Here is a 26202-nt window from a genome sequence, read left to right on the forward strand (position 1 = left end):
AGCCGGTGCGAAAGGCGACTCTTGTGTGCCTCGGCTCGTTGGTCTAGGGGTATGATTCTCGCTTAGGGTGCGAGAGGTCCCGGGTTCAAATCCCGGACGAGCCCTTTTTCAGAGGTAAACATACGAATCCTACTCAAAACTCACAATGCCTGACTATTTCTCATTACACTCGCCGCATTGTTGCACAAAATATTTTGAACCTCAGAAGAAACATGGATCACCATGCTTTTTCTGCCTTCATGCTTAGTCTGTGTGTGTCCCAGGTGATGCTTTCCCAAGGTGTACTTGCTGGCATTTAGGCATCAGATATTTGTCTGTCGATGCCTGCATAAGTCAATTTTTAATACGTCTAATTGCAAGCATGTTGGCTGATATCTCTGCAGTTTTCACACTTGCTCCTCGCTTTCTGAGTGGCTGCTGATACAGCAGAATAGAAGTAGAGAGAATCCTTGAGAGGAACCTTGCTCTAACAGTAAAACACAGCAAGTGAGTTTCTGTAGTGTAGTGGTCATCACGTTCGCCTAACACGTGAATGGTCCCCGGTTCGAGACTGTGCATGAGCTGCTTTTATGTGCACCCTCTAAAACCTTATTATCTCAATGCAAGCTTAAGAAGAGGCGGTCCTTGAACCCAGCGAGCCGTGGGAAACTTCCTTTACTTTTGCAAGACGAAACAAATTAATCCGCATCCATCAGTGGTCGCTCTTGTGCCTAGCTTTTTTTTTGTCATGCCATGTTGTATTGTGGGGTCTTTACACTTGTGACATTGCTGTGAACGTTGTAAGTGCAAACATTGGCAGGTGCAGTCAGAAGAGTCAGATCTGTGCACACCCAGGGCTGTCAGGATGGCCGAGTGGTCTAAGGCGCCAGACTCAAGAGAGCTTGATCTTCAGTGCAACTGAGACTTCTGGTCTCCTCATGGAGGCGTGGGTTCAAATCCCACTTCTGACAGGTTTCTTTTACACCCTTAAATCGTCCTGTTTTTTGCAGTGCATTCCCCACACACCACAATCTATGCACGGACCTGTAACATATGACGAGAAATCCACCAACGATCAGGCTGGTCCCTCAATCACAATTCCATGTATTCCTGGAAGGGACACCTCAGGCACACCTTCCGTTAAATTTGCACTCCATCACACAAACTGCCGTGCTGGTTTCTCATTAAGCAGTTGATCCCATCTTTGTTGTGAGGCTCTCCTGCCACCTTTTGGGCGGAGAAGGCACTGTCCCTGCAACAACACAGGCAGACATGTTCAACAGGGCTTCCTGGTTATGTGGGAGGAGCAGATTGTCATTGGTCCCCCCTTGCGAATTTTAATTTACATAAGGAAGACAGAGAGGTAGCTGGGAGTAGGCAGTACACACGGACATTGAACTCTATCTTGTGATTTGCAGCCAATTCTAGATTGAGGCAGGAGGAAAGGAGGTGATTTGCCCAACAATGGCCATACTGGGAATTCAGCCACCCTGGGGCTCCCAGGTGAGTGTTTCAGTCCTGCGAGCCACTCATATAAATCTCGCCTGATCGAGCCTGATCGAGCGCTGAGTGAGCGTGTTTGAATCCAAGAATCAAATGCCTCTGTCTTAGGAGCAAGAATTGGCAGGCCCTCCCTTGCATCTGGGGTGGAAGTCTATGGGGTAAGTGTCCAGGACTTGCAGAGGAGTACAAGTGCCAGAAAGTGCCTGCAGTTCTCATCAGCGCCTTTTTTCTGCTCTCTGGCAGCTAGGATATCGACTGATCCCTTCCTTGCAAGAGTGAAAAAAACAACACCTTGAGAGAAAACATGACTTTGTGTGGTTCACATAGAGAGAGAGCAGCCAAATAGCCCTGCTTTGTTTCTGAAAGACGCATCAGAAATTGCTTAAAATGCCGACTGGGGAATCAGGCTCGTTGGTCTAGGGGTATGATTCTCGCTTCGGGTGCGAGAGGTCCCGGGTTCAAATCCCGGACGAGCCCATGCTGTGGAATTATTTTTAGGCTGCTTATTATATAGGGCCATTTCTTCTTTTCAATGCTATAAGACGCCGTGTATGGTGAGAAAGTTCCTTTCCCTCTACGCTATTTCCCACTTTTGGCGTATAGAATTTCAGTGCCGGACTTCTTTGCAACTGCTTTTCTGGGGTGGACCATCAGTGTAGGAAAATTAAATGCAAAGTGTTTTTCTAGTGTGATTTCAGGTATGGTTTTAAAATCGCCTTTTGGAATAAAAGTGGTCCTCGTTCCTTTCTTCCAAAGAAAGAGATCGGGTAAGGAGGGTCCAACTTTGAGCTTCATGGACATTGGCCCTTGGTCTGTGCATTCCAGCCCACTACATGCCAAGAAGATTCGTGCAAGCGTGTCTGTTTCTGTAGTGTAGTGGTTATCACGTTCGCTTTACACGCGAAAGGTCCCTGGTTCGAGACCGGGCAGAAACAGCAGCTTTCTGTTTTTCACACAGTTTGCATTTACTTTCTCAACTTATAGGAAAGCTGAGATAATGGAAGCTGTCTATCCCTCACCAGCGTGATGTACTGTGCTCCAGGGGCATCAGTGACAGCTCAAAAAGAGAAGTGACGATAGTTTGCGCTATTCGTTTGCACGTCCTTGTGTACTGAAGGTTGGGCCTACTTCATGAAAGCAAGGCATGAGAGCAGAAATGGTTTTATTGACCTCACCGAGAGCATACACCTAGAACAAACAAAATGTCTGAAGGATAGAGGCATTTTCATTTCTTGTTCGATGACGGCCATGGAAAAGACAGCAACCATATTGCAGAAGAGAGCAGCATGTGCAGTTGCTTGCTTTGGGTGAAGCATTCACTAACTCGCTGCCAATAACCCCCGGAGCCGGTGCGAAAGGCGACTCTTGTGTGCCTCGGCTCGTTGGTCTAGGGGTATGATTCTCGCTTAGGGTGCGAGAGGTCCCGGGTTCAAATCCCGGACGAGCCCTTTTTCAGAGGTAAACATACGAATCCTACTCAAAACTCACAATGCCTGACTATTTCTCATTACACTCGCCGCATTGTTGCACAAAATATTTTGAACCTCAGAAGAAACATGGATCACCATGCTTTTTCTGCCTTCATGCTTAGTCTGTGTGTGTCCCAGGTGATGCTTTCCCAAGGTGTACTTGCTGGCATTTAGGCATCAGATATTTGTCTGTCGATGCCTGCATAAGTCAATTTTTAATACGTCTAATTGCAAGCATGTTGGCTGATATCTCTGCAGTTTTCACACTTGCTCCTCGCTTTCTGAGTGGCTGCTGATACAGCAGAATAGAAGTAGAGAGAATCCTTGAGAGGAACCTTGCTCTAACAGTAAAACACAGCAAGTGAGTTTCTGTAGTGTAGTGGTCATCACGTTCGCCTAACACGTGAATGGTCCCCGGTTCGAGACTGTGCATGAGCTGCTTTTATGTGCACCCTCTAAAACCTTATTATCTCAATGCAAGCTTAAGAAGAGGCGGTCCTTGAACCCAGCGAGCCGTGGGAAACTTCCTTTACTTTTGCAAGACGAAACAAATTAATCCGCATCCATCAGTGGTCGCTCTTGTGCCTAGCTTTTTTTTTGTCATGCCATGTTGTATTGTGGGGTCTTTACACTTGTGACATTGCTGTGAACGTTGTAAGTGCAAACATTGGCAGGTGCAGTCAGAAGAGTCAGATCTGTGCACACCCAGGGCTGTCAGGATGGCCGAGTGGTCTAAGGCGCCAGACTCAAGAGAGCTTGATCTTCAGTGCAACTGAGACTTCTGGTCTCCTCATGGAGGCGTGGGTTCAAATCCCACTTCTGACAGGTTTCTTTTACACCCTTAAATCGTCCTGTTTTTTGCAGTGCATTCCCCACACACCACAATCTTTGCACGGACCTGTAACATATGACGAGAAATCCACCAACGATCAGGCTGGTCCCTCAATCACAATTCCATGTATTCCTGGAAGGGACACCTCAGGCACACCTTCCGTTAAATTTGCACTCCATCACACAAACTGCCGTGCTGGTTTCTCATTAAGCAGTTGATCCCATCTTTGTTGTGAGGCTCTCCTGCCACCTTTTGGGCGGAGAAGGCACTGTCCCTGCAACAACACAGGCAGACATGTTCAACAGGGCTTCCTGGTTATGTGGGAGGAGCAGATTGTCATTGGTCCCCCCTTGCGAATTTTAATTTACATAAGGAAGACAGAGAGGTAGCTGGGAGTAGGCAGTACACACGGACATTGAACTCTATCTTGTGATTTGCAGCCAATTCTAGATTGAGGCAGGAGGAAAGCAGGTGATTTGCCCAACAATGGCCATACTGGGAATTCAGCCACCCTGGGGCTCCCAGGTGAGTGTTTCAGTCCTGCGAGCCACTCATATAAATCTCGCCTGATCGAGCCTGATCGAGCGCTGAGTGAGCGTGTTTGAATCCAAGAATCAAATGCCTCTGTCTTAGGAGCAAGAATTGGCAGGCCCTCCCTTGCATCTGGGGTGGAAGTCTATGGGGTAAGTGTCCAGGACTTGCAGAGGAGTACAAGTGCCAGAAAGTGCCTGCAGTTCTCATCAGCGCCTTTTTTCTGCTCTCTGGCAGCTAGGATATCGACTGATCCCTTCCTTGCAAGAGTGAAAAAAACAACACCTTGAGAGAAAACATGACTTTGTGTGGTTCACATAGAGAGAGAGCAGCCAAATAGCCCTGCTTTGTTTCTGAAAGACGCATCAGAAATTGCTTAAAATGCCGACTGGGGAATCAGGCTCGTTGGTCTAGGGGTATGATTCCCGCTTCGGGTGCGAGAGGTCCCGGGTTCAAATCCCGGACGAGCCCATGCTGTGGAATTATTTTTAGGCTGCTTATTATATAGGGCCATTTCTTCTTTTCAATGCTATAAGACGCCGTGTATGGTGAGAAAGTTCCTTTCCCTCTACGCTATTTCCCACTTTTGGCGTATAGAATTTCAGTGCCGGACTTCTTTGCAACTGCTTTTCTGGGGTGGACCATCAGTGTAGGAAAATTAAATGCAAAGTGTTTTTCTAGTGTGATTTCAGGTATGGTTTTAAAATCGCCTTTTGGAATAAAAGTGGTCCTCGTTCCTTTCTTCCAAAGAAAGAGATCGGGTAAGGAGGGTCCAACTTTGAGCTTCATGGACATTGGCCCTTGGTCTGTGCATTCCAGCCCACTACATGCCAAGAAGATTCGTGCAAGCGTGTCTGTTTCTGTAGTGTAGTGGTTATCACGTTCGCTTTACACGCGAAAGGTCCCTGGTTCGAGACCGGGCAGAAACAGCAGCTTTCTGTTTTTCACACAGTTTGCATTTACTCTCTCAACTTATAGGAAAGCTGAGATAATGGAAGCTGTCTATCCCTCACCAGCGTGATGTACTGTGCTCCAGGGGCATCAGTGACAGCTCAAAAAGAGAAGTGACGATAGTTTGCGCTATTCGTTTGCACGTCCTTGTGTACTGAAGGTTGGGCCTACTTCATGAAAGCAAGGCATGAGAGCAGAAATGGTTTTATTGACCTCACCGAGAGCATACACCTAGAACAAACAAAATGTCTGAAGGATAGAGGCATTTTCATTTCTTGTTCGATGACGGCCATGGAAAAGACAGCAACCATATTGCAGAAGAGAGCAGCATGTGCAGTTGCTTGCTTTGGGTGAAGCATTCACTAACTCGCTGCCAATAACCCCCGGAGCCGGTGCGAAAGGCGACTCTTGTGTGACTCGGCTCGTTGGTCTAGGGGTATGATTCTCGCTTAGGGTGCGAGAGGTCCCGGGTTCAAATCCCGGACGAGCCCTTTTTTCAGAGGTAAACATACGAATCCTACTCAAAACTCACAATGCCTGACTATTTCTCATTACACTCGCCGCATTGTTGCACAAAATATTTTGAACCTCAGAAGAAACATGGATCACCATGCTTTTTCTGCCTTCATGCTTAGTCTGTGTGTGTCCCAGGTGATGCTTTCCCAAGGTGTACTTGCTGGCATTTAGGCATCAGATATTTGTCTGTCGATGCCTGCATAAGTCAATTTTTAATACGTCTAATTGCAAGCATGTTGGCTGATATCTCTGCAGTTTTCACACTTGCTCCTCGCTTTCTGAGTGGCTGCTGATACAGCAGAATAGAAGTAGAGAGAATCCTTGAGAGGAACCTTGCTCTAACAGTAAAACACAGCAAGTGAGTTTCTGTAGTGTAGTGGTCATCACGTTCGCCTAACACGCGAAAGGTCCCCGGTTCGAGACCGGGCAGAAACACTGTGCATGAGCTGCTTTTATGTGCACCCTCTAAAACCTTATTATCTCAATGCAAGCTTAAGAAGAGGCGGTCCTTGAACCCAGCGAGCCGTGGGAAACTTCCTTTACTTTTGCAAGACGAAACAAATTAATCCGCATCCATCAGTGGTCGCTCTTGTGCCTAGCTTTTTTTTTGTCATGCCATGTTGTATTGTGGGGTCTTTACACTTGTGACATTGCTGTGAACGTTGTAAGTGCAAACATTGGCAGGTGCAGTCAGAAGAGTCAGATCTGTGCACACCCAGGGCTGTCAGGATGGCCGAGTGGTCTAAGGCGCCAGACTCAAGAGAGCTTGATCTTCAGTGCAACTGAGACTTCTGGTCTCCTCATGGAGGCGTGGGTTCAAATCCCACTTCTGACAGGTTTCTTTTACACCCTTAAATCGTCCTGTTTTTTGCAGTGCATTCCCCACACACCACAATCTTTGCACGGACCTGTAACATATGACGAGAAATCCACCAACGATCAGGCTGGTCCCTCAATCACAATTCCATGTATTCCTGGAAGGGACACCTCAGGCACACCTTCCGTTAAATTTGCACTCCATCACACAAACTGCCGTGCTGGTTTCTCATTAAGCAGTTGATCCCATCTTTGTTGTGAGGCTCTCCTGCCACCTTTTGGGCGGAGAAGGCACTGTCCCTGCAACAACACAGGCAGACATGTTCAACAGGGCTTCCTGGTTATGTGGGAGGAGCAGATTGTCATTGGTCCCCCCTTGCGAATTTTAATTTACATAAGGAAGACAGAGAGGTAGCTGGGAGTAGGCAGTACACACGGACATTGAACTCTATCTTGTGATTTGCAGCCAATTCTAGATTGAGGCAGGAGGAAAGGAGGTGATTTGCCCAACAATGGCCATACTGGGAATTCAGCCACCCTGGGGCTCCCAGGTGAGTGTTTCAGTCCTGCGAGCCACTCATATAAATCTCGCCTGATCGAGCCTGATCGAGCGCTGAGTGAGCGTGTTTGAATCCAAGAATCAAATGCCTCTGTCTTAGGAGCAAGAATTGGCAGGCCCTCCCTTGCATCTGGGGTGGAAGTCTATGGGGTAAGTGTCCAGGACTTGCAGAGGAGTACAAGTGCCAGAAAGTGCCTGCAGTTCTCATCAGCGCCTTTTTTCTGCTCTCTGGCAGCTAGGATATCGACTGATCCCTTCCTTGCAAGAGTGAAAAAAACAACACCTTGAGAGAAAACATGACTTTGTGTGGTTCACATAGAGAGAGAGCAGCCAAATAGCCCTGCTTTGTTTCTGAAAGACGCATCAGAAATTGCTTAAAATGCCGACTGGGGAATCAGGCTCGTTGGTCTAGGGGTATGATTCTCGCTTCGGGTGCGAGAGGTCCCGGGTTCAAATCCCGGACGAGCCCATGCTGTGGAATTATTTTTAGGCTGCTTATTATATAGGGCCATTTCTTCTTTTCAATGCTATAAGACGCCGTGTATGGTGAGAAAGTTCCTTTCCCTCTACGCTATTTCCCACTTTTGGCGTATAGAATTTCAGTGCCGGACTTCTTTGCAACTGCTTTTCTGGGGTGGACCATCAGTGTAGGAAAATTAAATGCAAAGTGTTTTTCTAGTGTGATTTCAGGTATGGTTTTAAAATCGCCTTTTGGAATAAAAGTGGTCCTCGTTCCTTTCTTCCAAAGAAAGAGATCGGGTAAGGAGGGTCCAACTTTGAGCTTCATGGACATTGGCCCTTGGTCTGTGCATTCCAGCCCACTACATGCCAAGAAGATTCGTGCAAGCGTGTCTGTTTCTGTAGTGTAGTGGTTATCACGTTCGCTTTACACGCGAAAGGTCCCTGGTTCGAGACCGGGCAGAAACAGCAGCTTTCTGTTTTTCACACAGTTTGCATTTACTTTCTCAACTTATAGGAAAGCTGAGATAATGGAAGCTGTCTATCCCTCACCAGCGTGATGTACTGTGCTCCAGGGGCATCAGTGACAGCTCAAAAAGAGAAGTGACGATAGTTTGCGCTATTCGTTTGCACGTCCTTGTGTACTGAAGGTTGGGCCTACTTCATGAAAGCAAGGCATGAGAGCAGAAATGGTTTTATTGACCTCACCGAGAGCATACACCTAGAACAAACAAAATGTCTGAAGGATAGAGGCATTTTCATTTCTTGTTCGATGACGGCCATGGAAAAGACAGCAACCATATTGCAGAAGAGAGCAGCATGTGCAGTTGCTTGCTTTGGGTGAAGCATTCACTAACTCGCTGCCAATAACCCCCGGAGCCGGTGCGAAAGGCGACTCTTGTGTGCCTCGGCTCGTTGGTCTAGGGGTATGATTCTCGCTTAGGGTGCGAGAGGTCCCGGGTTCAAATCCCGGACGAGCCCTTTTTCAGAGGTAAACATACGAATCCTACTCAAAACTCACAATGCCTGACTATTTCTCATTACACTCGCCGCATTGTTGCACAAAATATTTTGAACCTCAGAAGAAACATGGATCACCATGCTTTTTCTGCCTTCATGCTTAGTCTGTGTGTGTCCCAGGTGATGCTTTCCCAAGGTGTACTTGCTGGCATTTAGGCATCAGATATTTGTCTGTCGATGCCTGCATAAGTCAATTTTTAATACGTCTAATTGCAAGCATGTTGGCTGATATCTCTGCAGTTTTCACACTTGCTCCTCGCTTTCTGAGTGGCTGCTGATACAGCAGAATAGAAGTAGAGAGAATCCTTGAGAGGAACCTTGCTCTAACAGTAAAACACAGCAAGTGAGTTTCTGTAGTGTAGTGGTCATCACGTTCGCCTAACACGCGAAAGGTCCCCGGTTTGAGACCGGGCAGAAACACTGTGCATGAGCTGCTTTTATGTGCACCCTCTAAAACCTTATTATCTCAATGCAAGCTTAAGAAGAGGCGGTCCTTGAACCCAGCGAGCCGTGGGAAACTTCCTTTACTTTTGCAAGACGAAACAAATTAATCCGCATCCATCAGTGGTCGCTCTTGTGCCTAGCTTTTTTTTTGTCATGCCATGTTGTATTGTGGGGTCTTTACACTTGTGACATTGCTGTGAACGTTGTAAGTGCAAACATTGGCAGGTGCAGTCAGAAGAGTCAGATCTGTGCACACCCAGGGCTGTCAGGATGGCCGAGTGGTCTAAGGCGCCAGACTCAAGAGAGCTTGATCTTCAGTGCAACTGAGACTTCTGGTCTCCTCATGGAGGCGTGGGTTCAAATCCCACTTCTGACAGGTTTCTTTTACACCCTTAAATCGTCCTGTTTTTTGCAGTGCATTCCCCACACACCACAATCTTTGCACGGACCTGTAACATATGACGAGAAATCCACCAACGATCAGGCTGGTCCCTCAATCACAATTCCATGTATTCCTGGAAGGGACACCTCAGGCACACCTTCCGTTAAATTTGCACTCCATCACACAAACTGCCGTGCTGGTTTCTCATTAAGCAGTTGATCCCATCTTTGTTGTGAGGCTCTCCTGCCACCTTTTGGGCGGAGAAGGCACTGTCCCTGCAACAACACAGGCAGACATGTTCAACAGGGCTTCCTGGTTATGTGGGAGGAGCAGATTGTCATTGGTCCCCCCTTGCGAATTTTAATTTACATAAGGAAGACAGAGAGGTAGCTGGGAGTAGGCAGTACACACGGACATTGAACTCTATCTTGTGATTTGCAGCCAATTCTAGATTGAGGCAGGAGGAAAGGAGGTGATTTGCCCAACAATGGCCATACTGGGAATTCAGCCACCCTGGGGCTCCCAGGTGAGTGTTTCAGTCCTGCGAGCCACTCATATAAATCTCGCCTGATCGAGCCTGATCGAGCGCTGAGTGAGCGTGTTTGAATCCAAGAATCAAATGCCTCTGTCTTAGGAGCAAGAATTGGCAGGCCCTCCCTTGCATCTGGGGTGGAAGTCTATGGGGTAAGTGTCCAGGACTTGCAGAGGAGTACAAGTGCCAGAAAGTGCCTGCAGTTCTCATCAGCGCCTTTTTTCTGCTCTCTGGCAGCTAGGATATCGACTGATCCCTTCCTTGCAAGAGTGAAAAAAACAACACCTTGAGAGAAAACATGACTTTGTGTGGTTCACATAGAGAGAGAGCAGCCAAATAGCCCTGCTTTGTTTCTGAAAGACGCATCAGAAATTGCTTAAAATGCCGACTGGGGAATCAGGCTCGTTGGTCTAGGGGTATGATTCTCGCTTCGGGTGCGAGAGGTCCCGGGTTCAAATCCCGGACGAGCCCATGCTGTGGAATTATTTTTAGGCTGCTTATTATATAGGGCCATTTCTTCTTTTCAATGCTATAAGACGCCGTGTATGGTGAGAAAGTTCCTTTCCCTCTACGCTATTTCCCACTTTTGGCGTATAGAATTTCAGTGCCGGACTTCTTTGCAACTGCTTTTCTGGGGTGGACCATCAGTGTAGGAAAATTAAATGCAAAGTGTTTTTCTAGTGTGATTTCAGGTATGGTTTTAAAATCGCCTTTTGGAATAAAAGTGGTCCTCGTTCCTTTCTTCCAAAGAAAGAGATCGGGTAAGGAGGGTCCAACTTTGAGCTTCATGGACATTGGCCCTTGGTCTGTGCATTCCAGCCCACTACATGCCAAGAAGATTCGTGCAAGCGTGTCTGTTTCTGTAGTGTAGTGGTTATCACGTTCGCTTTACACGCGAAAGGTCCCTGGTTCGAGACCGGGCAGAAACAGCAGCTTTCTGTTTTTCACACAGTTTGCATTTACTTTCTCAACTTATAGGAAAGCTGAGATAATGGAAGCTGTCTATCCCTCACCAGCGTGATGTACTGTGCTCCAGGGGCATCAGTGACAGCTCAAAAAGAGAAGTGACGATAGTTTGCGCTATTCGTTTGCACGTCCTTGTGTACTGAAGGTTGGGCCTACTTCATGAAAGCAAGGCATGAGAGCAGAAATGGTTTTATTGACCTCACCGAGAGCATACACCTAGAACAAACAAAATGTCTGAAGGATAGAGGCATTTTCATTTCTTGTTCGATGACGGCCATGGAAAAGACAGCAACCATATTGCAGAAGAGAGCAGCATGTGCAGTTGCTTGCTTTGGGTGAAGCATTCACTAACTCGCTGCCAATAACCCCCGGAGCCGGTGCGAAAGGCGACTCTTGTGTGCCTCGGCTCGTTGGTCTAGGGGTATGATTCTCGCTTAGGGTGCGAGAGGTCCCGGGTTCAAATCCCGGACGAGCCCTTTTTCAGAGGTAAACATACGAATCCTACTCAAAACTCACAATGCCTGACTATTTCTCATTACACTCGCCGCATTGTTGCACAAAATATTTTGAACCTCAGAAGAAACATGGATCACCATGCTTTTTCTGCCTTCATGCTTAGTCTGTGTGTGTCCCAGGTGATGCTTTCCCAAGGTGTACTTGCTGGCATTTAGGCATCAGATATTTGTCTGTCGATGCCTGCATAAGTCAATTTTTAATACGTCTAATTGCAAGCATGTTGGCTGATATCTCTGCAGTTTTCACACTTGCTCCTCGCTTTCTGAGTGGCTGCTGATACAGCAGAATAGAAGTAGAGAGAATCCTTGAGAGGAACCTTGCTCTAACAGTAAAACACAGCAAGTGAGTTTCTGTAGTGTAGTGGTCATCACGTTCGCCTAACACGTGAATGGTCCCCGGTTCGAGACTGTGCATGAGCTGCTTTTATGTGCACCCTCTAAAACCTTATTATCTCAATGCAAGCTTAAGAAGAGGCGGTCCTTGAACCCAGCGAGCCGTGGGAAACTTCCTTTACTTTTGCAAGACGAAACAAATTAATCCGCATCCATCAGTGGTCGCTCTTGTGCCTAGCTTTTTTTTTGTCATGCCATGTTGTATTGTGGGGTCTTTACACTTGTGACATTGCTGTGAACGTTGTAAGTGCAAACATTGGCAGGTGCAGTCAGAAGAGTCAGATCTGTGCACACCCAGGGCTGTCAGGATGGCCGAGTGGTCTAAGGCGCCAGACTCAAGAGAGCTTGATCTTCAGTGCAACTGAGACTTCTGGTCTCCTCATGGAGGCGTGGGTTCAAATCCCACTTCTGACAGGTTTCTTTTACACCCTTAAATCGTCCTGTTTTTTGCAGTGCATTCCCCACACACCACAATCTATGCACGGACCTGTAACATATGACGAGAAATCCACCAACGATCAGGCTGGTCCCTCAATCACAATTCCATGTATTCCTGGAAGGGACACCTCAGGCACACCTTCCGTTAAATTTGCACTCCATCACACAAACTGCCGTGCTGGTTTCTCATTAAGCAGTTGATCCCATCTTTGTTGTGAGGCTCTCCTGCCACCTTTTGGGCGGAGAAGGCACTGTCCCTGCAACAACACAGGCAGACATGTTCAACAGGGCTTCCTGGTTATGTGGGAGGAGCAGATTGTCATTGGTCCCCCCTTGCGAATTTTAATTTACATAAGGAAGACAGAGAGGTAGCTGGGAGTAGGCAGTACACACGGACATTGAACTCTATCTTGTGATTTGCAGCCAATTCTAGATTGAGGCAGGAGGAAAGGAGGTGATTTGCCCAACAATGGCCATACTGGGAATTCAGCCACCCTGGGGCTCCCAGGTGAGTGTTTCAGTCCTGCGAGCCACTCATATAAATCTCGCCTGATCGAGCCTGATCGAGCGCTGAGTGAGCGTGTTTGAATCCAAGAATCAAATGCCTCTGTCTTAGGAGCAAGAATTGGCAGGCCCTCCCTTGCATCTGGGGTGGAAGTCTATGGGGTAAGTGTCCAGGACTTGCAGAGGAGTACAAGTGCCAGAAAGTGCCTGCAGTTCTCATCAGCGCCTTTTTTCTGCTCTCTGGCAGCTAGGATATCGACTGATCCCTTCCTTGCAAGAGTGAAAAAAACAACACCTTGAGAGAAAACATGACTTTGTGTGGTTCACATAGAGAGAGAGCAGCCAAATAGCCCTGCTTTGTTTCTGAAAGACGCATCAGAAATTGCTTAAAATGCCGACTGGGGAATCAGGCTCGTTGGTCTAGGGGTATGATTCTCGCTTCGGGTGCGAGAGGTCCCGGGTTCAAATCCCGGACGAGCCCATGCTGTGGAATTATTTTTAGGCTGCTTATTATATAGGGCCATTTCTTCTTTTCAATGCTATAAGACGCCGTGTATGGTGAGAAAGTTCCTTTCCCTCTACGCTATTTCCCACTTTTGGCGTATAGAATTTCAGTGCCGGACTTCTTTGCAACTGCTTTTCTGGGGTGGACCATCAGTGTAGGAAAATTAAATGCAAAGTGTTTTTCTAGTGTGATTTCAGGTATGGTTTTAAAATCGCCTTTTGGAATAAAAGTGGTCCTCGTTCCTTTCTTCCAAAGAAAGAGATCGGGTAAGGAGGGTCCAACTTTGAGCTTCATGGACATTGGCCCTTGGTCTGTGCATTCCAGCCCACTACATGCCAAGAAGATTCGTGCAAGCGTGTCTGTTTCTGTAGTGTAGTGGTTATCAAGTTCGCTTTACACGCGAAAGGTCCCTGGTTCGAGACCGGGCAGAAACAGCAGCTTTCTGTTTTTCACACAGTTTGCATTTACTTTCTCAACTTATAGGAAAGCTGAGATAATGGAAGCTGTCTATCCCTCACCAGCGTGATGTACTGTGCTCCAGGGGCATCAGTGACAGCTCAAAAAGAGAAGTGACGATAGTTTGCGCTATTCGTTTGCACGTCCTTGTGTACTGAAGGTTGGGCCTACTTCATGAAAGCAAGGCATGAGAGCAGAAATGGTTTTATTGACCTCACCGAGAGCATACACCTAGAACAAACAAAATGTCTGAAGGATAGAGGCATTTTCATTTCTTGTTCGATGACGGCCATGGAAAAGACAGCAACCATATTGCAGAAGAGAGCAGCATGTGCAGTTGCTTGCTTTGGGTGAAGCATTCACTAACTCGCTGCCAATAACCCCCGGAGCCGGTGCGAAAGGCGACTCTTGTGTGCCTCGGCTCGTTGGTCTAGGGGTATGATTCTCGCTTAGGGTGCGAGAGGTCCCGGGTTCAAATCCCGGACGAGCCCTTTTTCAGAGGTAAACATACGAATCCTACTCAAAACTCACAATGCCTGACTATTTCTCATTACACTCGCCGCATTGTTGCACAAAATATTTTGAACCTCAGAAGAAACATGGATCACCATGCTTTTTCTGCCTTCATGCTTAGTCTGTGTGTGTCCCAGGTGATGCTTTCCCAAGGTGTACTTGCTGGCATTTAGGCATCAGATATTTGTCTGTCGATGCCTGCATAAGTCAATTTTTAATACGTCTAATTGCAAGCATGTTGGCTGATATCTCTGCAGTTTTCACACTTGCTCCTCGCTTTCTGAGTGGCTGCTGATACAGCAGAATAGAAGTAGAGAGAATCCTTGAGAGGAACCTTGCTCTAACAGTAAAACACAGCAAGTGAGTTTCTGTAGTGTAGTGGTCATCACGTTCGCCTAACACGCGAAAGGTCCCCGGTTCGAGACCGGGCAGAAACACTGTGCATGAGCTGCTTTTATGTGCACCCTCTAAAACCTTATTATCTCAATGCAAGCTTAAGAAGAGGCGGTCCTTGAACCCAGCGAGCCGTGGGAAACTTCCTTTACTTTTGCAAGACGAAACAAATTAATCCGCATCCATCAGTGGTCGCTCTTGTGCCTAGCTTTTTTTTTGTCATGCCATGTTGTATTGTGGGGTCTTTACACTTGTGACATTGCTGTGAACGTTGTAAGTGCAAACATTGGCAGGTGCAGTCAGAAGAGTCAGATCTGTGCACACCCAGGGCTGTCAGGATGGCCGAGTGGTCTAAGGCGCCAGACTCAAGAGAGCTTGATCTTCAGTGCAACTGAGACTTCTGGTCTCCTCATGGAGGCGTGGGTTCAAATCCCACTTCTGACAGGTTTCTTTTACACCCTTAAATCGTCCTGTTTTTTGCAGTGCATTCCCCACACACCACAATCTTTGCACGGACCTGTAACATATGACGAGAAATCCACCAACGATCAGGCTGGTCCCTCAATCACAATTCCATGTATTCCTGGAAGGGACACCTCAGGCACACCTTCCGTTAAATTTGCACTCCATCACACAAACTGCCGTGCTGGTTTCTCATTAAGCAGTTGATCCCATCTTTGTTGTGAGGCTCTCCTGCCACCTTTTGGGCGGAGAAGGCACTGTCCCTGCAACAACACAGGCAGACATGTTCAACAGGGCTTCCTGGTTATGTGGGAGGAGCAGATTGTCATTGGTCCCCCCTTGCGAATTTTAATTTACATAAGGAAGACAGAGAGGTAGCTGGGAGTAGGCAGTACACACGGACATTGAACTCTATCTTGTGATTTGCAGCCAATTCTAGATTGAGGCAGGAGGAAAGGAGGTGATTTGCCCAACAATGGCCATACTGGGAATTCAGCCACCCTGGGGCTCCCAGGTGAGTGTTTCAGTCCTGCGAGCCACTCATATAAATCTCGCCTGATCGAGCCTGATCGAGCGCTGAGTGAGCGTGTTTGAATCCAAGAATCAAATGCCTCTGTCTTAGGAGCAAGAATTGGCAGGCCCTCCCTTGCATCTGGGGTGGAAGTCTATGGGGTAAGTGTCCAGGACTTGCAGAGGAGTACAAGTGCCAGAAAGTGCCTGCAGTTCTCATCAGCGCCTTTTTTCTGCTCTCTGGCAGCTAGGATATCGACTGATCCCTTCCTTGCAAGAGTGAAAAAAACAACACCTTGAGAGAAAACATGACTTTGTGTGGTTCACATAGAGAGAGAGCAGCCAAATAGCCCTGCTTTGTTTCTAAAAGACGCATCAGAAATTGCTTAAAATGCCGACTGGGGAATCAGGCTCGTTGGTCTAGGGGTATGATTCTCGCTTCGGGTGCGAGAGGTCCCGGGTTCAAATCCCGGACGAGCCCATGCTGTGGAATTATTTTTAGGCTGCTTATTATATAGGGCCATTTCTTCTTTTCAATGCTATAAGACGCCGTGTATGGTGAGAAAGTTCCTTTCCCTCTACGCTATTTCCCACTTTTGGCGTATAGAATTTCAGTGCCGGACTTCTTTGCAACTGCTTTTCTGGGGTGGACCATCAGTGTAGGAAAATTAAATGCAAAGTGTTTTTCTAGTGTGATTTCAGGTATGGTTTTAAAATCGCCTTTTGGAATAAAAGTGGTCCTCGTTCCTTTCTTCCAAAGAAAGAGATCGGGTAAGGAGGGTCCAACTTTGAGCTTCATGGACATTGGCCCTTGGTCTGTGCATTCCAGCCCACTACATGCCAAGAAGATTCGTGCAAGCGTGTCTGTTTCTGTAGTGTAGTGGTTATCACGTTCGCTTTACACGCGAAAGGTCCCTGGTTCGAGACCGGGCAGAAACAGCAGCTTTCTGTTTTTCACACAGTTTGCATTTACTTTCTCAACTTATAGGAAAGCTGAGATAATGGAAGCTGTCTATCCCTCACCAGCGTGATGTACTGTGCTCCAGGGGCATCAGTGACAGCTCAAAAAGAGAAGTGACGATAGTTTGCGCTATTCGTTTGCACGTCCTTGTGTACTGAAGGTTGGGCCTACTTCATGAAAGCAAGGCATGAGAGCAGAAATGGTTTTATTGACCTCACCGAGAGCATACACCTAGAACAAACAAAATGTCTGAAGGATAGAGGCATTTTCATTTCTTGTTCGATGACGGCCATGGAAAAGACAGCAACCATATTGCAGAAGAGAGCAGCATGTGCAGTTGCTTGCTTTGGGTGAAGCATTCACTAACTCGCTGCCAATAACCCCCGGAGCCGGTGCGAAAGGCGACTCTTGTGTGCCTCGGCTCGTTGGTCTAGGGGTATGATTCTCGCTTAGGGTGCGAGAGGTCCCGGGTTCAAATCCCGGACGAGCCCTTTTTCAGAGGTAAACATACGAATCCTACTCAAAACTCACAATGCCTGACTATTTCTCATTACACTCGCCGCATTGTTGCACAAAATATTTTGAACCTCAGAAGAAACATGGATCACCATGCTTTTTCTGCCTTCATGCTTAGTCTGTGTGTGTCCCAGGTGATGCTTTCCCAAGGTGTACTTGCTGGCATTTAGGCATCAGATATTTGTCTGTCGATGCCTGCATAAGTCAATTTTTAATACGTCTAATTGCAAGCATGTTGGCTGATATCTCTGCAGTTTTCACACTTGCTCCTCGCTTTCTGAGTGGCTGCTGATACAGCAGAATAGAAGTAGAGAGAATCCTTGAGAGGAACCTTGCTCTAACAGTAAAACACAGCAAGTGAGTTTCTGTAGTGTAGTGGTCATCACGTTCGCCTAACACGCGAAAGGTCCCCGGTTCGAGACTGTGCATGAGCTGCTTTTATGTGCACCCTCTAAAACCTTATTATCTCAATGCAAGCTTAAGAAGAGGCGGTCCTTGAACCCAGCGAGCCGTGGGAAACTTCCTTTACTTTTGCAAGACGAAACAAATTAATCCGCATCCATCAGTGGTCGCTCTTGTGCCTAGCTTTTTTTTTGTCATGCCATGTTGTATTGTGGGGTCTTTACACTTGTGACATTGCTGTGAACGTTGTAAGTGCAAACATTGGCAGGTGCAGTCAGAAGAGTCAGATCTGTGCACACCCAGGGCTGTCAGGATGGCCGAGTGGTCTAAGGCGCCAGACTCAAGAGAGCTTGATCTTCAGTGCAACTGAGACTTCTGGTCTCCTCATGGAGGCGTGGGTTCAAATCCCACTTCTGACAGGTTTCTTTTACACCCTTAAATCGTCCTGTTTTTTGCAGTGCATTCCCCACACACCACAATCTTTGCACGGACCTGTAACATATGACGAGAAATCCACCAACGATCAGGCTGGTCCCTCAATCACAATTCCATGTATTCCTGGAAGGGACACCTCAGGCACACCTTCCGTTAAATTTGCACTCCATCACACAAACTGCCGTGCTGGTTTCTCATTAAGCAGTTGATCCCATCTTTGTTGTGAGGCTCTCCTGCCACCTTTTGGGCGGAGAAGGCACTGTCCCTGCAACAACACAGGCAGACATGTTCAACAGGGCTTCCTGGTTATGTGGGAGGAGCAGATTGTCATTGGTCCCCCCTTGCGAATTTTAATTTACATAAGGAAGACAGAGAGGTAGCTGGGAGTAGGCAGTACACACGGACATTGAACTCTATCTTGTGATTTGCAGCCAATTCTAGATTGAGGCAGGAGGAAAGGAGGTGATTTGCCCAACAATGGCCATACTGGGAATTCAGCCACCCTGGGGCTCCCAGGTGAGTGTTTCAGTCCTGCGAGCCACTCATATAAATCTCGCCTGATCGAGCCTGATCGAGCGCTGAGTGAGCGTGTTTGAATCCAAGAATCAAATGCCTCTGTCTTAGGAGCAAGAATTGGCAGGCCCTCCCTTGCATCTGGGGTGGAAGTCTATGGGGTAAGTGTCCAGGACTTGCAGAGGAGTACAAGTGCCAGAAAGTGCCTGCAGTTCTCATCAGCGCCTTTTTTCTGCTCTCTGGCAGCTAGGATATCGACTGATCCCTTCCTTGCAAGAGTGAAAAAAACAACACCTTGAGAGAAAACATGACTTTGTGTGGTTCACATAGAGAGAGAGCAGCCAAATAGCCCTGCTTTGTTTCTGAAAGACGCATCAGAAATTGCTTAAAATGCCGACTGGGGAATCAGGCTCGTTGGTCTAGGGGTATGATTCTCGCTTCGGGTGCGAGAGGTCCCGGGTTCAAATCCCGGACGAGCCCATGCTGTGGAATTATTTTTAGGCTGCTTATTATATAGGGCCATTTCTTCTTTTCAATGCTATAAGACGCCGTGTATGGTGAGAAAGTTCCTTTCCCTCTACGCTATTTCCCACTTTTGGCGTATAGAATTTCAGTGCCGGACTTCTTTGCAACTGCTTTTCTGGGGTGGACCATCAGTGTAGGAAAATTAAATGCAAAGTGTTTTTCTAGTGTGATTTCAGGTATGGTTTTAAAATCGCCTTTTGGAATAAAAGTGGTCCTCGTTCCTTTCTTCCAAAGAAAGAGATCGGGTAAGGAGGGTCCAACTTTGAGCTTCATGGACATTGGCCCTTGGTCTGTGCATTCCAGCCCACTACATGCCAAGAAGATTCGTGCAAGCGTGTCTGTTTCTGTAGTGTAGTGGTTATCACGTTCGCTTTACACGCGAAAGGTCCCTGGTTCGAGACCGGGCAGAAACAGCAGCTTTCTGTTTTTCACACAGTTTGAATTTACTTTCTCAACTTATAGGAAAGCTGAGATAATGGAAGCTGTCTATCCCTCACCAGCGTGATGTACTGTGCTCCAGGGGCATCAGTGACAGCTCAAAAAGAGAAGTGACGATAGTTTGCGCTATTCGTTTGCACGTCCTTGTGTACTGAAGGTTGGGCCTACTTCATGAAAGCAAGGCATGAGAGCAGAAATGGTTTTATTGACCTCACCGAGAGCATACACCTAGAACAAACAAAATGTCTGAAGGATAGAGGCATTTTCATTTCTTGTTCGATGACGGCCATGGAAAAGACAGCAACCATATTGCAGAAGAGAGCAGCATGTGCAGTTGCTTGCTTTGGGTGAAGCATTCACTAACTCGCTGCCAATAACCCCCGGAGCCGGTGCGAAAGGCGACTCTTGTGTGCCTCGGCTCGTTGGTCTAGGGGTATGATTCTCGCTTAGGGTGCGAGAAGTCCCGGGTTCAAATCCCGGACGAGCCCTTTTTCAGAGGTAAACATACGAATCCTACTCAAAACTCACAATGCCTGACTATTTCTCATTACACTCGCCGCATTGTTGCACAAAATATTTTGAACCTCAGAAGAAACATGGATCACCATGCTTTTTCTGCCTTCATGCTTAGTCTGTGTGTGTCCCAGGTGATGCTTTCCCAAGGTGTACTTGCTGGCATTTAGGCATCAGATATTTGTCTGTCGATGCCTGCATAAGTCAATTTTTAATACGTCTAATTGCAAGCATGTTGGCTGATATCTCTGCAGTTTTCACACTTGCTCCTCGCTTTCTGAGTGGCTGCTGATACAGCAGAATAGAAGTAGAGAGAATCCTTGAGAGGAACCTTGCTCTAACAGTAAAACACAGCAAGTGAGTTTCTGTAGTGTAGTGGTCATCACGTTCGCCTAACACGCGAAAGGTCCCCGGTTCGAGACTGTGCATGAGCTGCTTTTATGTGCACCCTCTAAAACCTTATTATCTCAATGCAAGCTTAAGAAGAGGCGGTCCTTGAACCCAGCGAGCCGTGGGAAACTTCCTTTACTTTTGCAAGACGAAACAAATTAATCCGCATCCATCAGTGGTCGCTCTTGTGCCTAGCTTTTTTTTTGTCATGCCATGTTGTATTGTGGGGTCTTTACACTTGTGACATTGCTGTGAACGTTGTAAGTGCAAACATTGGCAGGTGCAGTCAGAAGAGTCAGATCTGTGCACACCCAGGGCTGTCAGGATGGCCGAGTGGTCTAAGGCGCCAGACTCAAGAGAGCTTGATCTTCAGTGCAACTGAGACTTCTGGTCTCCTCATGGAGGCGTGGGTTCAAATCCCACTTCTGACAGGTTTCTTTTACACCCTTAAATCGTCCTGTTTTTTGCAGTGCATTCCCCACACACCACAATCTTTGCACGGACCTGTAACATATGACGAGAAATCCACCAACGATCAGGCTGGTCCCTCAATCACAATTCCATGTATTCCTGGAAGGGACACCTCAGGCACACCTTCCGTTAAATTTGCACTCCATCACACAAACTGCCGTGCTGGTTTCTCATTAAGCAGTTGATCCCATCTTTGTTGTGAGGCTCTCCTGCCACCTTTTGGGCGGAGAAGGCACTGTCCCTGCAACAACACAGGCAGACATGTTCAACAGGGCTTCCTGGTTATGTGGGAGGAGCAGATTGTCATTGGTCCCCCCTTGCGAATTTTAATTTACATAAGGAAGACAGAGAGGTAGCTGGGAGTAGGCAGTACACACGGACATTGAACTCTATCTTGTGATTTGCAGCCAATTCTAGATTGAGGCAGGAGGAAAGGAGGTGATTTGCCCAACAATGGCCATACTGGGAATTCAGCCACCCTGGGGCTCCCAGGTGAGTGTTTCAGTCCTGCGAGCCACTCATATAAATCTCGCCTGATCGAGCCTGATCGAGCGCTGAGTGAGCGTGTTTGAATCCAAGAATCAAATGCCTCTGTCTTAGGAGGAACAATTGGCAGGCCCTCCCTTGCATCTGGGGTGGAAGTCTATGGGGTAAGTGTCCAGGACTTGCAGAGGAGTACAAGTGCCAGAAAGTGCCTGCAGTTCTCATCAGCGCCTTTTTTCTGCTCTCTGGCAGCTAGGATATCGACTGATCCCTTCCTTGCAAGAGTGAAAAAAACAACACCTTGAGAGAAAACATGACTTTGTGTGGTTCACATAGAGAGAGAGCAGCCAAATAGCCCTGCTTTGTTTCTGAAAGACGCATCAGAAATTGCTTAAAATGCCGACTGGGGAATCAGGCTCGTTGGTCTAGGGGTATGATTCTCGCTTCGGGTGCGAGAGGTCCCGGGTTCAAATCCCGGACGAGCCCATGCTGTGGAATTATTTTTAGGCTGCTTATTATATAGGGCCATTTCTTCTTTTCAATGCTATAAGACGCCGTGTATGGTGAGAAAGTTCCTTTCCCTCTACGCTATTTCCCACTTTTGGCGTATAGAATTTCAGTGCCGGACTTCTTTGCAACTGCTTTTCTGGGGTGGACCATCAGTGTAGGAAAATTAAATGCAAAGTGTTTTTCTAGTGTGATTTCAGGTATGGTTTTAAAATCGCCTTTTGGAATAAAAGTGGTCCTCGTTCCTTTCTTCCAAAGAAAGAGATCGGGTAAGGAGGGTCCAACTTTGAGCTTCATGGACATTGGCCCTTGGTCTGTGCATTCCAGCCCACTACATGCCAAGAAGATTCGTGCAAGCGTGTCTGTTTCTGTAGTGTAGTGGTTATCACGTTCGCTTTACACGCGAAAGGTCCCTGGTTCGAGACCGGGCAGAAACAGCAGCTTTCTGTTTTTCACACAGTTTGCATTTACTCTCTCAACTTATAGGAAAGCTGAGATAATGGAAGCTGTCTATCCCTCACCAGCGTGATGTACTGTGCTCCAGGGGCATCAGTGACAGCTCAAAAAGAGAAGTGACGATAGTTTGCGCTATTCGTTTGCACGTCCTTGTGTACTGAAGGTTGGGCCTACTTCATGAAAGCAAGGCATGAGAGCAGAAATGGTTTTATTGACCTCACCGAGAGCATACACCTAGAACAAACAAAATGTCTGAAGGATAGAGGCATTTTCATTTCTTGTTCGATGACGGCCATGGAAAAGACAGCAACCATATTGCAGAAGAGAGCAGCATGTGCAGTTGCTTGCTTTGGGTGAAGCATTCACTAACTCGCTGCCAATAACCCCCGGAGCCGGTGCGAAAGGCGACTCTTGTGTGCCTCGGCTCGTTGGTCTAGGGGTATGATTCTCGCTTAGGGTGCGAGAGGTCCCGGGTTCAAATCCCGGACGAGCCCTTTTTCAGAGGTAAACATACGAATCCTACTCAAAACTCACAATGCCTGACTATTTCTCATTACACTCGCCGCATTGTTGCACAAAATATTTTGAACCTCAGAAGAAACATGGATCACCATGCTTTTTCTGCCTTCATGCTTAGTCTGTGTGTGTCCCAGGTGATGCTTTCCCAAGGTGTACTTGCTGGCATTTAGGCATCAGATATTTGTCTGTCGATGCCTGCATAAGTCAATTTTTAATACGTCTAATTGCAAGCATGTTGGCTGATATCTCTGCAGTTTTCACACTTGCTCCTCGCTTTCTGAGTGGCTGCTGATACAGCAGAATAGAAGTAGAGAGAATCCTTGAGAGGAACCTTGCTCTAACAGTAAAACACAGCAAGTGAGTTTCTGTAGTGTAGTGGTCATCACGTTCGCCTAACACGCGAAAGGTCCCCGGTTCGAGACCGGGCAGAAACACTGTGCATGAGCTGCTTTTATGTGCACCCTCTAAAACCTTATTATCTCAATGCAAGCTTAAGAAGAGGCGGTCCTTGAACCCAGCGAGCCGTGGGAAACTTCCTTTACTTTTGCAAGACGAAACAAATTAATCCGCATCCATCAGTGGTCGCTCTTGTGCCTAGCTTTTTTTTTGTCATGCCATGTTGTATTGTGGGGTCTTTACACTTGTGACATTGCTGTGAACGTTGTAAGTGCAAACATTGGCAGGTGCAGTCAGAAGAGTCAGATCTGTGCACACCCAGGGCTGTCAGGATGGCCGAGTGGTCTAAGGCGCCAGACTCAAGAGAGCTTGATCTTCAGTGCAACTGAGACTTCTGGTCTCCTCATGGAGGCGTGGGTTCAAATCCCACTTCTGACAGGTTTCTTTTACACCCTTAAATCGTCCTGTTTTTTGCAGTGCATTCCCCACACACCACAATCTTTGCACGGACCTGTAACATATGACGAGAAATCCACCAACGATCAGGCTGGTCCCTCAATCACAATTCCATGTATTCCTGGAAGGGACACCTCAGGCACACCTTCCGTTAAATTTGCACTCCATCACACAAACTGCCGTGCTGGTTTCTCATTAAGCAGTTGATCCCATCTTTGTTGTGAGGCTCTCCTGCCACCTTTTGGGCGGAGAAGGCACTGTCCCTGCAACAACACAGGCAGACATGTTCAACAGGGCTTCCTGGTTATGTGGGAGGAGCAGATTGTCATTGGTCCCCCCTTGCGAATTTTAATTTACATAAGGAAGACAGAGAGGTAGCTGGGAGTAGGCAGTACACACGGACATTGAACTCTATCTTGTGATTTGCAGCCAATTCTAGATTGAGGCAGGAGGAAAGGAGGTGATTTGCCCAACAATGGCCATACTGGGAATTCAGCCACCCTGGGGCTCCCAGGTGAGTGTTTCAGTCCTGCGAGCCACTCATATAAATCTCGCCTGATCGAGCCTGATCGAGCGCTGAGTGAGCGTGTTTGAATCCAAGAATCAAATGCCTCTGTCTTAGGAGCAAGAATTGGCAGGCCCTCCCTTGCATCTGGGGTGGAAGTCTATGGGGTAAGTGTCCAGGACTTGCAGAGGAGTACAAGTGCCAGAAAGTGCCTGCAGTTCTCATCAGCGCCTTTTTTCTGCTCTCTGGCAGCTAGGATATCGACTGATCCCTTCCTTGCAAGAGTGAAAAAAACAACACCTTGAGAGAAAACATGACTTTGTGTGGTTCACATAGAGAGAGAGCAGCCAAATAGCCCTGCTTTGTTTCTGAAAGACGCATCAGAAATTGCTTAAAATGCCGACTGGGGAATCAGGCTCGTTGGTCTAGGGGTATGATTCTCGCTTCGGGTGCGAGAGGTCCCGGGTTCAAATCCCGGACGAGCCCATGCTGTGGAATTATTTTTAGGCTGCTTATTATATAGGGCCATTTCTTCTTTTCAATGCTATAAGACGCCGTGTATGGTGAGAAAGTTCCTTTCCCTCTACGCTATTTCCCACTTTTGGCGTATAGAATTTCAGTGCCGGACTTCTTTGCAACTGCTTTTCTGGGGTGGACCATCAGTGTAGGAAAATTAAATGCAAAGTGTTTTTCTAGTGTGATTTCAGGTATGGTTTTAAAATCGCCTTTTGGAATAAAAGTGGTCCTCGTTCCTTTCTTCCAAAGAAAGAGATCGGGTAAGGAGGGTCCAACTTTGAGCTTCATGGACATTGGCCCTTGGTCTGTGCATTCCAGCCCACTACATGCCAAGAAGATTCGTGCAAGCGTGTCTGTTTCTGTAGTGTAGTGGTTATCACGTTCGCTTTACACGCGAAAGGTCCCTGGTTCGAGACCGGGCAGAAACAGCAGCTTTCTGTTTTTCACACAGTTTGCATTTACTCTCTCAACTTATAGGAAAGCTGAGATAATGGAAGCTGTCTATCCCTCACCAGCGTGATGTACTGTGCTCCAGGGGCATCAGTGACAGCTCAAAAAGAGAAGTGACGATAGTTTGCGCTATTCGTTTGCACGTCCTTGTGTACTGAAGGTTGGGCCTACTTCATGAAAGCAAGGCATGAGAGCAGAAATGGTTTTATTGACCTCACCGAGAGCATACACCTAGAACAAACAAAATGTCTGAAGGATAGAGGCATTTTCATTTCTTGTTCGATGACAGCCATGGAAAAGACAGCAACCATATTGCAGAAGAGAGCAGCATGTGCAGTTGCTTGCTTTGGGTGAAGCATTCACTAACTCGCTGCCAATAACCCCCGGAGCCGGTGCGAAAGGCGACTCTTGTGTGCCTCGGCTCGTTGGTCTAGGGGTATGATTCTCGCTTAGGGTGCGAGAGGTCCCGGGTTCAAATCCCGGACGAGCCCTTTTTCAGAGGTAAACATACGAATCCTACTCAAAACTCACAATGCCTGACTATTTCTCATTACACTCGCCGCATTGTTGCACAAAATATTTTGAACCTCAGAAGAAACATGGATCACCATGCTTTTTCTGCCTTCATGCTTAGTCTGTGTGTGTCCCAGGTGATGCTTTCCCAAGGTGTACTTGCTGGCATTTAGGCATCAGATATTTGTCTGTCGATGCCTGCATAAGTCAATTTTTAATACGTCTAATTGCAAGCATGTTGGCTGATATCTCTGCAGTTTTCACACTTGCTCCTCGCTTTCTGAGTGGCTGCTGATACAGCAGAATAGAAGTAGAGAGAATCCTTGAGAGGAACCTTGCTCTAACAGTAAAACACAGCAAGTGAGTTTCTGTAGTGTAGTGGTCATCACGTTCGCCTAACACGCGAAAGGTCCCCGGTTCGAGACCGGGCAGAAACACTGTGCATGAGCTGCTTTTATGTGCACCCTCTAAAACCTTATTATCTCAATGCAAGCTTAAGAAGAGGCGGTCCTTGAACCCAGCGAGCCGTGGGAAACTTCCTTTACTTTTGCAAGACGAAACAAATTAATCCGCATCCATCAGTGGTCGC

At 47.2% G+C, this 26202-nt stretch overlaps 40 non-coding genes across 40 annotated transcripts; all 40 read left to right on the forward strand.

Moving 5' to 3' along the window:
• The first annotated feature begins 32 nt into the window (after positions 1-32).
• TRNAP-AGG (transfer RNA proline (anticodon AGG)) lies at positions 33-104 on the forward strand. Its single transcript has one exon. It is a non-coding gene; the product is annotated as a tRNA-Pro (tRNA).
• A 734-nt stretch (positions 105-838) lies between these two features.
• Positions 839-950, forward strand: TRNAL-CAA (transfer RNA leucine (anticodon CAA)). The gene is made up of 2 exons: positions 839-876; positions 905-950. It is a non-coding gene; the product is annotated as a tRNA-Leu (tRNA).
• Positions 951-1887: 937 nt separating this feature from the next.
• Positions 1888-1959, forward strand: TRNAP-CGG (transfer RNA proline (anticodon CGG)). The gene has a single exon. It is a non-coding gene; the product is annotated as a tRNA-Pro (tRNA).
• Positions 1960-2344: 385 nt separating this feature from the next.
• On the forward strand, positions 2345-2417 carry TRNAV-UAC (transfer RNA valine (anticodon UAC)). Its single transcript has one exon. It is a non-coding gene; the product is annotated as a tRNA-Val (tRNA).
• Positions 2418-2858: 441 nt separating this feature from the next.
• Positions 2859-2930, forward strand: TRNAP-AGG (transfer RNA proline (anticodon AGG)). Its single transcript has one exon. It is a non-coding gene; the product is annotated as a tRNA-Pro (tRNA).
• Positions 2931-3664: 734 nt separating this feature from the next.
• On the forward strand, positions 3665-3776 carry TRNAL-CAA (transfer RNA leucine (anticodon CAA)). Its single transcript has 2 exons — positions 3665-3702; positions 3731-3776. It is a non-coding gene; the product is annotated as a tRNA-Leu (tRNA).
• A 937-nt stretch (positions 3777-4713) lies between these two features.
• TRNAP-CGG (transfer RNA proline (anticodon CGG)) lies at positions 4714-4785 on the forward strand. Its single transcript has one exon. It is a non-coding gene; the product is annotated as a tRNA-Pro (tRNA).
• A 385-nt stretch (positions 4786-5170) lies between these two features.
• On the forward strand, positions 5171-5243 carry TRNAV-UAC (transfer RNA valine (anticodon UAC)). Its single transcript has one exon. It is a non-coding gene; the product is annotated as a tRNA-Val (tRNA).
• Positions 5244-5684: 441 nt separating this feature from the next.
• Positions 5685-5756, forward strand: TRNAP-AGG (transfer RNA proline (anticodon AGG)). Its single transcript has one exon. It is a non-coding gene; the product is annotated as a tRNA-Pro (tRNA).
• Positions 5757-6143: 387 nt separating this feature from the next.
• Positions 6144-6216, forward strand: TRNAV-AAC (transfer RNA valine (anticodon AAC)). The gene has a single exon. It is a non-coding gene; the product is annotated as a tRNA-Val (tRNA).
• Positions 6217-6504: 288 nt separating this feature from the next.
• Positions 6505-6616, forward strand: TRNAL-CAA (transfer RNA leucine (anticodon CAA)). The gene is made up of 2 exons: positions 6505-6542; positions 6571-6616. It is a non-coding gene; the product is annotated as a tRNA-Leu (tRNA).
• A 937-nt stretch (positions 6617-7553) lies between these two features.
• Positions 7554-7625, forward strand: TRNAP-CGG (transfer RNA proline (anticodon CGG)). The gene has a single exon. It is a non-coding gene; the product is annotated as a tRNA-Pro (tRNA).
• A 385-nt stretch (positions 7626-8010) lies between these two features.
• On the forward strand, positions 8011-8083 carry TRNAV-UAC (transfer RNA valine (anticodon UAC)). Its single transcript has one exon. It is a non-coding gene; the product is annotated as a tRNA-Val (tRNA).
• A 441-nt stretch (positions 8084-8524) lies between these two features.
• On the forward strand, positions 8525-8596 carry TRNAP-AGG (transfer RNA proline (anticodon AGG)). The gene has a single exon. It is a non-coding gene; the product is annotated as a tRNA-Pro (tRNA).
• A 386-nt stretch (positions 8597-8982) lies between these two features.
• On the forward strand, positions 8983-9055 carry TRNAV-AAC (transfer RNA valine (anticodon AAC)). Its single transcript has one exon. It is a non-coding gene; the product is annotated as a tRNA-Val (tRNA).
• A 288-nt stretch (positions 9056-9343) lies between these two features.
• On the forward strand, positions 9344-9455 carry TRNAL-CAA (transfer RNA leucine (anticodon CAA)). Its single transcript has 2 exons — positions 9344-9381; positions 9410-9455. It is a non-coding gene; the product is annotated as a tRNA-Leu (tRNA).
• Positions 9456-10392: 937 nt separating this feature from the next.
• Positions 10393-10464, forward strand: TRNAP-CGG (transfer RNA proline (anticodon CGG)). The gene has a single exon. It is a non-coding gene; the product is annotated as a tRNA-Pro (tRNA).
• Positions 10465-10849: 385 nt separating this feature from the next.
• TRNAV-UAC (transfer RNA valine (anticodon UAC)) lies at positions 10850-10922 on the forward strand. Its single transcript has one exon. It is a non-coding gene; the product is annotated as a tRNA-Val (tRNA).
• Positions 10923-11363: 441 nt separating this feature from the next.
• On the forward strand, positions 11364-11435 carry TRNAP-AGG (transfer RNA proline (anticodon AGG)). Its single transcript has one exon. It is a non-coding gene; the product is annotated as a tRNA-Pro (tRNA).
• A 734-nt stretch (positions 11436-12169) lies between these two features.
• On the forward strand, positions 12170-12281 carry TRNAL-CAA (transfer RNA leucine (anticodon CAA)). Its single transcript has 2 exons — positions 12170-12207; positions 12236-12281. It is a non-coding gene; the product is annotated as a tRNA-Leu (tRNA).
• A 937-nt stretch (positions 12282-13218) lies between these two features.
• Positions 13219-13290, forward strand: TRNAP-CGG (transfer RNA proline (anticodon CGG)). Its single transcript has one exon. It is a non-coding gene; the product is annotated as a tRNA-Pro (tRNA).
• An 899-nt stretch (positions 13291-14189) lies between these two features.
• On the forward strand, positions 14190-14261 carry TRNAP-AGG (transfer RNA proline (anticodon AGG)). Its single transcript has one exon. It is a non-coding gene; the product is annotated as a tRNA-Pro (tRNA).
• Positions 14262-14647: 386 nt separating this feature from the next.
• On the forward strand, positions 14648-14720 carry TRNAV-AAC (transfer RNA valine (anticodon AAC)). The gene has a single exon. It is a non-coding gene; the product is annotated as a tRNA-Val (tRNA).
• Positions 14721-15008: 288 nt separating this feature from the next.
• Positions 15009-15120, forward strand: TRNAL-CAA (transfer RNA leucine (anticodon CAA)). The gene is made up of 2 exons: positions 15009-15046; positions 15075-15120. It is a non-coding gene; the product is annotated as a tRNA-Leu (tRNA).
• Positions 15121-16057: 937 nt separating this feature from the next.
• Positions 16058-16129, forward strand: TRNAP-CGG (transfer RNA proline (anticodon CGG)). The gene has a single exon. It is a non-coding gene; the product is annotated as a tRNA-Pro (tRNA).
• Positions 16130-16514: 385 nt separating this feature from the next.
• TRNAV-UAC (transfer RNA valine (anticodon UAC)) lies at positions 16515-16587 on the forward strand. Its single transcript has one exon. It is a non-coding gene; the product is annotated as a tRNA-Val (tRNA).
• Positions 16588-17028: 441 nt separating this feature from the next.
• TRNAP-AGG (transfer RNA proline (anticodon AGG)) lies at positions 17029-17100 on the forward strand. Its single transcript has one exon. It is a non-coding gene; the product is annotated as a tRNA-Pro (tRNA).
• Positions 17101-17834: 734 nt separating this feature from the next.
• TRNAL-CAA (transfer RNA leucine (anticodon CAA)) lies at positions 17835-17946 on the forward strand. The gene is made up of 2 exons: positions 17835-17872; positions 17901-17946. It is a non-coding gene; the product is annotated as a tRNA-Leu (tRNA).
• A 937-nt stretch (positions 17947-18883) lies between these two features.
• Positions 18884-18955, forward strand: TRNAP-CGG (transfer RNA proline (anticodon CGG)). Its single transcript has one exon. It is a non-coding gene; the product is annotated as a tRNA-Pro (tRNA).
• Positions 18956-19340: 385 nt separating this feature from the next.
• Positions 19341-19413, forward strand: TRNAV-UAC (transfer RNA valine (anticodon UAC)). Its single transcript has one exon. It is a non-coding gene; the product is annotated as a tRNA-Val (tRNA).
• Positions 19414-20660: 1247 nt separating this feature from the next.
• Positions 20661-20772, forward strand: TRNAL-CAA (transfer RNA leucine (anticodon CAA)). The gene is made up of 2 exons: positions 20661-20698; positions 20727-20772. It is a non-coding gene; the product is annotated as a tRNA-Leu (tRNA).
• A 937-nt stretch (positions 20773-21709) lies between these two features.
• On the forward strand, positions 21710-21781 carry TRNAP-CGG (transfer RNA proline (anticodon CGG)). Its single transcript has one exon. It is a non-coding gene; the product is annotated as a tRNA-Pro (tRNA).
• A 385-nt stretch (positions 21782-22166) lies between these two features.
• On the forward strand, positions 22167-22239 carry TRNAV-UAC (transfer RNA valine (anticodon UAC)). Its single transcript has one exon. It is a non-coding gene; the product is annotated as a tRNA-Val (tRNA).
• Positions 22240-22680: 441 nt separating this feature from the next.
• On the forward strand, positions 22681-22752 carry TRNAP-AGG (transfer RNA proline (anticodon AGG)). Its single transcript has one exon. It is a non-coding gene; the product is annotated as a tRNA-Pro (tRNA).
• A 386-nt stretch (positions 22753-23138) lies between these two features.
• Positions 23139-23211, forward strand: TRNAV-AAC (transfer RNA valine (anticodon AAC)). Its single transcript has one exon. It is a non-coding gene; the product is annotated as a tRNA-Val (tRNA).
• Positions 23212-23499: 288 nt separating this feature from the next.
• On the forward strand, positions 23500-23611 carry TRNAL-CAA (transfer RNA leucine (anticodon CAA)). Its single transcript has 2 exons — positions 23500-23537; positions 23566-23611. It is a non-coding gene; the product is annotated as a tRNA-Leu (tRNA).
• Positions 23612-24548: 937 nt separating this feature from the next.
• TRNAP-CGG (transfer RNA proline (anticodon CGG)) lies at positions 24549-24620 on the forward strand. The gene has a single exon. It is a non-coding gene; the product is annotated as a tRNA-Pro (tRNA).
• A 385-nt stretch (positions 24621-25005) lies between these two features.
• Positions 25006-25078, forward strand: TRNAV-UAC (transfer RNA valine (anticodon UAC)). Its single transcript has one exon. It is a non-coding gene; the product is annotated as a tRNA-Val (tRNA).
• Positions 25079-25519: 441 nt separating this feature from the next.
• On the forward strand, positions 25520-25591 carry TRNAP-AGG (transfer RNA proline (anticodon AGG)). Its single transcript has one exon. It is a non-coding gene; the product is annotated as a tRNA-Pro (tRNA).
• Positions 25592-25977: 386 nt separating this feature from the next.
• Positions 25978-26050, forward strand: TRNAV-AAC (transfer RNA valine (anticodon AAC)). The gene has a single exon. It is a non-coding gene; the product is annotated as a tRNA-Val (tRNA).
• The last annotated feature ends 152 nt before the right edge of the window (positions 26051-26202 follow it).

Source organism: Triturus cristatus, chromosome 10, assembly GCF_964204655.1.
Source record: "Triturus cristatus chromosome 10, aTriCri1.1, whole genome shotgun sequence".
NCBI classification, from domain to species: domain Eukaryota; kingdom Metazoa; phylum Chordata; class Amphibia; order Caudata; family Salamandridae; genus Triturus; species Triturus cristatus.